Here is a 9,779-nt window from a genome sequence, read left to right on the forward strand (position 1 = left end):
TGAACCTCTTACCATCATGCAACCAAGAGTGGCCCAAGCTCACCTACAGAAATGGTAGTAGATGGAGTTTTGATTTTGAGTTAGAGATGCCAGACATGAGGAATAATTTGAGGCAAGACCTGATTTACAGCAAGTGTGCACCAGTATGGTCCTACTGGGTTTTTCAGCTAAACACCAACTTGATGGATTGGTACCCTTGCTGTACAAAGAGATGTGTATTTTGAAATCCACCCACCCCTAGTTAAAGAGAATCCTTTACAGAAATAGTGATGCCTGCTGTCAGACTACTCCAGATGTGTACTGTGTTTTTCCTATCTATTTGTCTCTAGAGGTCCCCTGGATCTACTTCCTAATTCTTGTCATATATATCTTATCATGTAGATTTCTACTTGTCCTGTGGACATTCAATTCCATTCTGCCTGAGGCAGGATTTGTTTTCTTTGCTTGCAGCAAGTATCTTTGACCTATACTACAATATGCTGCCTCTTGAGAAATAATATTTTTAGAAAATTTTATAATCAGCAAGTTAAGTTGATTCACATTCAAGAGTAACCTAAAACAACCACAAAACTTATATAAAAATGATCCCAAGAAATAATTCTAATAAATAACAATGGAATGCACATGTTTAGAGCATTTCAGAGTGCTGTTTTTATCTCTTGCTTTCTTTGATAATGATAATAAGCAAGTGAGACTAGAAGGTCAGAAAATGTTATCCCAATTTTATACACAGACACAATGGGATTGAGATCCAGAGAGTCTAAAAGGCTTGTTTTGCTGCAGAGATAGTTAGACATAGGCCTGGGGCTGGAAAGCAGCCTCTGGACTGTTAACTGAGAACTTTTGAAAAGGAAATTTATCGGTTCAATTTTCTACATGCAGCCTATAAAGGCACAAGCAACATTATCACCTACTATCTTTACTAGATATGGAAGTAAGGTAAGCAGGCTTCCTATATACTGGAATCATGTTCTCGTTGCTTAGGGCTTATAGTGCCCTGGACTAACAAGCAGTCACCCTGCAGTAATGTTCCTGTTACCCAGTTAGAGTCACTGGATCATTTGTTAGAGAATTTCAAACATCAAGCATTATGTTTATTTATCTATATAACAAGAAACTTGTGTTCAGATGAAACTTTAGGCACAAACTCAATATGTAAACGGAGAAACCCTGATGCGCTTGTTGAAGTAAAGCTTGTCGACTAAAGCCCTCTGATCCCCACACTTAAGGCCCCTCTGTTACCCAGGTCTCTCAGAAAAGAGGGTAAATACTGTTAACCTAGCCCTGTCCCCTGTTTTAGAAGTGAAAATATTCAAGCACAGTTAAATTAGGTGATTTTTTTCAAGCCCAGCCCCATATAGGAATTTTATGGAAGACATGGACCCCTGACTCCAAACAAGTGTTTTTTCTTGTTTGTTTTTTTCAAATTCAGGGGAACACCTGTATTTCCACCCTATTCTCCAAAACACTACCTCAGAGGTAGATCCTGCTCAGTGTCTGTGAAGATGAGCCTGAAAAGCCACTGTAGTTATACAAGTTGTATTATCTTCAACTGACTTGTTTGCTTCTTGAGGGTGGAGCCTCTGCTTTCAAACATGTTTCTATTCCCCATGGCTAGACAGGCCACATAACTTAGCTTCCAAACAAGAATACTTTTGTGAGTGAAGGAAAGCCATTTATAATTATAACTGGAGAGAAGGCCAGGCAAATTAAGACAGATGATCACCCTGTCCATGGTACCCATTATGTTCTACATAAAAGTAATTACTCTATGAAAAAGACATTTTGGCATTCAGGAGGCTCCATCTTGCCCTTAATTATTCAGAATGTCAAAATAAATTCTACACCACTCAGAGGTATAAATAGTCCCTGCCTCATGAGAAGAAACTCAGTCACTTGGACACATAAGTAGTTCCTGCCTGGTCTGCTCGGCAGACTCACATCTGAACACACATGAGGAGAGACTAAAAAGTGAGGGGATTTCATTGTAAAATAAAAATAGTAAATAATCTGAAATAAAATTAGTGAATAAAAAAAGAAAATGAATATCTGTTGAGTTTAGTTTTCTTAGAGAAGTTTCAGTGTTGAAGTCCTTGTTACTCCCTCCCATAAACACAATTTCCACTCTGGCCTCACTTACATGCAGTACATTCTGGAGGTGACCAAAAGCCAATGCTGGGCTCTTTCTCAGCCCTTACAGGTACAGTTTCATGTGAAACATTTATGGGATGTCCTTGCCCTTTCAGTCACCTGTCTGTTCTCCTTAATTATAGAACAAATGACTTTCTGACCTGCTGACTCTGGGCCTTAGATTGAAATAATCACCTTCTACTACCACCTAAATGACTTGGGTGCCCATGTTTGCATGTGACACTGATCACTCCAGCTCTGCTCAACACCACAGTCAATTTCCAATTCAGGAGAAAAGAGTGATTGTTCAGCTGGTCAGTGTATGTTTCCTTGATTCCTATATGCTTTTTGTTGCAAATTTGTTAATGGTATTGCAGAGATGAGAAAGAACCTTATAAATTAATTTTCATTTCCATCACTATTCTTGGCAACAGGTAAAACTTATGATCAGAAAATGACCATTAGACTATCATAAGAATACTTTATAAATCAATGTTTAACATTTACAAATGAATCTATGGAGAAAAGAACAAAAGCTAAAAAGCAAAAAATGATGATTAAATTTTTATGAACCAGAAGAAGGCTAAAAGCTTATCTAGAAAGTACGATAACATATGTTTTGTACACTTTTGGGTTTTTTTTTTATTCTATTTCACAATGAAGGAAGAGAAAATTAAAAGCTAAAGTATGATGGAATTAATTTTCTATTAGAGAACACTTCCATTTCTTTAAAACTTTTAATTTTCACTTTTTACACTTGAAAGATTTTTAACTGGTATCCAAAGTATTACAACGTCCCCAGTCAAAGAGCCATTTTGGCCATGGAGCCTATCCTACTGGCTTGCTCAGGCAGGGAAGCAAATCAGCTCTGACCAACTGCTAAGTCCCACCCAACTAGGAAGCCTGGCCAGGGAACCTGACAGCAATGAAGTTCATCGTACAGCCCTGTTCAGGGAGCCAAGCCAGCAGCCTTGCCCAACTCTTGAGCATAGGTTCTGGACCCACATAACTAGGGAGACTTAATATTGACCCTGGGCAGCCTCATGGCCCAACCTACTGGACCACAAAGTTGCAGAGCTCAGACTTGAACCCTGCCCAGAAGATGAATCCAGCCTACCACCCTGCCCAACACAGCCTGTGGCTTCCCCCAAGCAGGGAGCCTGGTCAGTGACCCCGGCCAATTACAGAGCATAGTCTCCAGCCTCACTCAACTACTGGATACAGCTGGAGGACAATGGCACTTTTTACAGAAATAGAAAAAGCAATCCTAAAATTCTTATAGAACAACAAAAGGTCCTGAATATCCAAAGCAATCCTCAGAAAGAAGAACAAAGTGGAAGCATCACACTCTTTGATTTCAAGCTATATTACAAAGTTATAGTAATCAAAATTATATGGTATTGGCATAAAAAGAGATACATAAACCAATAGAACAGAATTGAAAGCCTAGAAGTAAACCCATGTGTATATGTACAATTAATATTTTATAATGGAGCCAAGAATACTGAGTAGGAAGACAACAGTTTCTTCAATACATGGTGATAGGAAAAATGGATATTCAAATGTAAAAGAATAAAATTGGCCCCTATATTACACTACTCACAAAAATTAACTCAAAATAAAGACTTAAATCTAAAACTTGAAACCATAAAATCCTGGAAGAAAACATAGAGAAAAAGCTCCTTGACACTGGCCTTGGCAGTGATTTTTTTTTTTTTTTTTTTTTTTGGGTATGACACCAAAAGTTCAGGAAACAAAAGCAAAAATAAACAAGTGGGACTACATCAAACTAAAAAGCTTCTGCACAGCAAAGGAAACCATCAAAAAAAAAAAAAAGAAAAAAAAAGGAAAAGCAACCCACGGTAAAAGATAAATTATTTGCAAACTACATATCTAATAAGGGGTTAATATTCAAAATATATAAGAAACTCATACAACTTCAATAGCAGAAAACCCCAAATAACCTAATTTAAAAATAGGCGAAGAACCTGAATAGACCTTTTTCCCAAAGAAGATATTCAACTGGTTAACAGGTACATGAAAATGTGCTCAACATCACTAATCATCAGGGAAATGCAAATCAAAACCACAATGAGATATCACTTCACACCTATTAGAATGGCTATAGTCAAAAAGACAAGAGATAACAAGTGACAGTGATGAAAATTGGTGCAACCACTATGTAAAACATTATGGATGGTCCTCAAAAAATTTAAAATAGAACTACCATACAATCCAGTAATTCCATTTCTGGATATACAACCAAAGGAAATGAAATATCTATCTCAAAAAGATGTCTACACTCCCATGTTCACTGCAGCATTATTTACAATAGCCAAGACATGGAAACAACATATGTGTCCATCAATAGATGAATGAATTAAGAAAATGCTCAATGGAATATTCAGTGTTCAAATATTCAATGGATTATGCAACTATAAAAAAGAAGAAAATCCCACCATTTACAAGAACATGGATGGACCTTGAGGGAATTATGCTAAGTGAAATAAATCAGACAGAGAAAGAAAAATGCTGTATGATTTCAATTACATGTGGAATCTATAAAAAAAAAAAAACAAAAAAAACTCACAAAAACAGAGAGTAGATTCATGGTTGCCAGGGACAGGAGGAAGGGGTGGGGTGGGAAAACTGAAAGAAGGTAGTCAAAGGTACAAACTTCCAGTTACAAGATTAATAAGTTCTGGGGCTATACTGTAATGTATGGGTACTGTAGTGAATAATACTCTATTGTATATTTGAAAGTTGCCAGAAGAGTAGATCTTAAAAGTTTCACCACCCCCAAAAAGAAATTTTAACTATGTGAGGTGAGAGATGTGTTAACTAACATTATCGTGGTAATCATTTCCCAATGCATATCAAATCATCACAATATACACCTGAAATGGACACAAAGTTATATATCAATTATATCTCACTAAAGCTGGGGAAATAATAAGATAAAGTGAGGGGAGAGATATAAGTTAGTGATTCTATATAAAAAAGAAGCCCCCAGGTTTGGCAGATTAGAAGTTATCACCTAAAAGGACTCTCAATTTTCAAACCTCGATGGCTCAGAGAATAATGCTGTCATTAACAGAAAGAAAAACTCACGAGATGGGTTTGGGGGTGATGCAAGATTATAGGCTCAGTCTTACCCATGTTGACATTGAGTTCCAGGGAGACATCCAACTGGCAAAATCCAAAAGGAAAGAATGTAGGACTAAAGCTAAATATAAAAAGAGACATAAAGATTGGGGGAAGGAGGGAGTGTCATCTACAGAGAAGTTTTAGCTGAATCCATGAAGATGGTGGAGGCTGCTGGAACTTGAAGCTAAGGTCACAGGCTCAAAGGAAACTTCATGTAGCCAAGTATACAGGTGTACTGTTAACTTCATGAAAGAGTGAGAATATATTTTTTCTTCAAAATATGCAAAGCAGAGAAAGAAAGTACAGGCATGCTTCATTTTATTGCACTTCATTGTGTTGTGTTTTGCAGACACTGTTTTATTTTTACAAATTGAAGGTTTGTGGCAACCATGTGTTGAGCAAGTCTATCGGTGCCATTTCTCTAACAACATTTGCTTGCTGTCTCTGTGTGGCATTTTGGTAATTCTCATAATATTTCAAACTTTTTATTGTTCTTGTTACTACTATGACCCACTCTGAAGTCTCAGATGATGGTTAGCATTTTTTAGCAATAAAGTATTTTCTAATTAAGGTATGTACACTCCTTTTTTAGACATAATGCTGATGCACCCTTAATAGACTACAGTATAGTGTAAACATAAATTTTATATGCACTGGGAAACCAAAAAATCTTGTGGCTTGCTTTATTGTGATATTCACTTTTTTTGCAGTGGTCTGGAACTGGACCTGCAATATCTCTGAGGTACGTCTGTGTAGGTGAAGTCACTAAAACTGTTGAAGAAGAGAGATCTTTTTCTATATAGAAGGGAGCAAGCTGTAATTAGATACCAAATACTAATGAAAAATATTCCACTGTGGAGATTCAATTGGAAATCAACAAGAAATCAATAAGAAGACTGTTAAATACTTATAGATAGCCAATGAAACACAATTTAAACTGCTATAGATACAGCATCTTTACTTTTTTGTTTTTTTCTTCTAACATTACTAGAAGCAGAGAAATCAAACAAAGTGAGCCCTGGGGAATAGAAACCAGAATGGTATATAGCACAAAACATCCAGTGATAAATCCTATAGGTGACAGCAAAATCAATGTGGAATGAGATATACTGGGGAATGAGATAAGCAAATTAGAAAGGTACTAAATGGTCAGAAAAAATGGAGAAATAGAGCTCGGACCAAAATGAGAGAAGAAAAGTTGGGAAGAAATACAGTGGTAGAAAAGGATGAGAGTAAGAAAACTGTGGTCAAAGAGAAAACACTTTTAAATTCAATGTTTTGGAGGTTGTGCAGCTCTTAGTAATGACAAGGCCAAGGCATTGTTATTTAATAGCTAAAGTAGAGATGAAGTTCAATGGAAAATGAAGACAGGTAAATGCCCTCTCCCATGCTCATTTGGAAGAGAGTTCTTTGAGTGCTTACTCCACAGTGCCTAATAGTATGTTATACGTCTCAAAGTACTCAATAAGTAACAATGGAAAAGAAAAAAAATGTAGTCTAACTCTCTAGAATACCATAATACCAAGTATATACCATAGAGCAGCTGTTCATCAAATGCATATACAGCATATTGGAGGAGAGATCCTCAATTCCACAGGATATTGTTTGAGAGCTTGTGCCATTTCTGAGACTTCATGGGCCATTCCACCGTTCTATTAGACTGGCTGTTCTGAACATTGCAGTAGATGATAAACCACTGAATCTCATGGTCATGATAGTATTGTCATACTTCTTTGCTATACAATTGGTCCCTTGTTCAAGACAACGTTGCACAGAATAATGTGAAAATGAGTAAGGAATTTTGAAATCCATCACTGGCAGAGAAAAAAAGCCTAAATCTGAAACATGTATTGCTCTATGAAGGCCAAATTATTTCCCCTTTCAAACTGATTCATTAGGTAGCTGGTTTGTCATCACTAGAAGTTTGGTGTTGCTCTCTCTTGCTGACAGGTTAGGTACTCAGCAGATATAATGTCCAATTTAGCCTCATTGGAAAGGAACTCATTTCTAGATACAGGCACAGCCCTTATCCTTATTTTAATGGCCACTGTGGTCATTTTGGCCAATTGGGAAAACACTGAAGGGGCCAAAGACACAAGCTAGCAGATTTCCAGGGGATAGGTTATCCTGTGAAACTGTACTGGACGTCTCTTCCATGGTGAGAGAGACAATGATTCACGTATTTTGTACTCCTCCCATAATTCCATCCATATACCTCTTCCTAGACCCCATTATCATGTTCCTTCCTTGTCGCTGATCCATCAGCTTGACTATCTCTGTTTCTTACTTATTCTGGGCATTTCACATAAAAGGAGTCATACAGTATGTGATCTTTTGTAACTGGCTTCTTTCACATAGCATAATGTTTTTTCAAAGTTCATTCATGTTGAAGCATATATTCAGTAGTTAATTAGTTTTATTGCCAAATATTTCACTGTATGGATATTTTGTTTATCCATTTGTCAGTAGATGGACGTTTTAGTTGTTTAAATTTTCTGGCTATTATGAATAATGTTATGCAATCAATCACACTGTGCCAGTCAACACGGGCATCTGTTCTGCTGCATGTTTCTCTCTCTGTTCTCTGCCACCAGCAATCTCTTTAAAGATAATTTCATAGCCCTGAACAGATTTTTAAGATATCATATTGACCATGTCCCCAGAATTTAGCAAAAATCCATTCAAGTCATTTTTACCTGATGCAAAATAGGCAGAAACCTAATTTATTAAATATCATAAAAATTAGATCACCACAGATAGGTTTCTGCACCTGCATTCTTGTTTAAACACTGTATCATGAATATCTTTATTATTCAGTCCCTTTGGATCTACTTCATTCTTTATAAAAGCTCTATAATATTATGTTGTAGAGCTCTACTAGAATGTATTTAATTGGTCAACTATTTTGGACATTTTGTTTTATCAATATTTTATGCTGTAATGAACATGTTCATACATTTATGTTTACGTACCTGTGGCAAAGTTTCTGTAAGATAAAATCCCAGAGAAGGGCTTACTGGCCAGAAATTCTAAGTATCTCAAATTAATTTTTAATAACATTCACTATCCAAACAATAGAAAAACAGCCCTTCACCTGTGCCAGACAGGAGGCACTATTTCCCCACACTTTCACCAACACTGGACAATGTCAGTAGCTTTTGTTAGTGTCAATATGATAAGTATACAATGGTTAGATTAACAGTAAATTGAGCCATTATTCAATTCAGTCTTATTCCATTTTTGTTTTTGTGGGTTTTTTTTCCATTTGAGGAGGCCTGGTAAAGTGAAGTGATTTATGCAATTCCTTTCTTTACTAAACAGGTATAGGAAGAAGCCAATGTGATTAAAATGCTGTTATTTAATTTTCATTGGTGTCCTATGAACAGCCTCTCCAAATGATACTTTTACCACTTAGAAAATAAATGAATGAAACAGCAGGTTTAAATATAAATAATCTTTAGGTAAGTAGGTAGATACTGATATGTAATAGTAGGTAATACCTATTATGGTATTTTAAAGTACCACAGGTAAATAGTCAAGTAACTACCTGACTGAGGACAGTTACCATCACTGAGCTTTATTATGTAATCAAAGAATGCGGTATAAATGTAACAATTTTCCATTGATTTTGAAGGGGTTACAAAATGCTCATCAAAATATCCTTGTTGACTAAGCAGACCTTTCTAAGTTGTAAAGAGGTTTCCTCTCAAACTGAACTTTCTTTGCTATCTGCAATAATGGGGCTTACGTGAATATCCACTTCTCTGAAAGAAATGAGCATTTAGCAGCTGGAGAAGAGGCCCATTTTAGAACAATAGACGTGATGGTTATGAAATCTTCCATTACCTCTCACCCAGACGCAAGACATAAAACATAGATACTTCTCTCACTGAGTCCATGTCTGCCACTTAAAATAGCAAAAGAAGTGAATTGTTTGATCCGGTTACTGTTAATCCCTGTTATATCAGATGGAGTTCTTGGTTGCAAGAAACAGAAGCCAACCATGACTAATTTAAGCATAAAAATATTTTATTTAGAGAATATTAAATAGTTCACAGAATCTTAATGTGGGAGTGATGGGAGTGGATGAAAGGAAAGGGAAAAGGGAAGGCAGAGAACCAGATTTGGGGATACAGAATTAAGAAAAATTCCCCAAAACACCATTGCATCTTGAAACAGATCTTGACCGTGCAGGCAATGCTGGACAGAGTAGAATCTGCCACAGGGACTGCTGCCAGGATTTCCTCTTATGACCTGATAGGACCTCTGCTACCCATCTCCAGAAGGCATCCCCCAGGCCTGCTTCTCTGTTATCATTACCTTCTCTGTCAAAGGCTAATGCAAGTGCATGACTAAGCAGAACTCCAAGGAAGATTGAAGAATATGTGTCTGGCATTTTATGCTTTTATATTAGGGTGGCTCTGTGCCATACAGTAGGTGATTAGTCAAACATAGGGAGAGAATCCAGAGGCTGGGAATCCAGAAGGATGACAAATATTCAC

Source organism: Orcinus orca, chromosome 17, assembly GCF_937001465.1.
Source record: "Orcinus orca chromosome 17, mOrcOrc1.1, whole genome shotgun sequence".
NCBI classification, from domain to species: Eukaryota; Metazoa; Chordata; class Mammalia; order Artiodactyla; family Delphinidae; genus Orcinus; species Orcinus orca.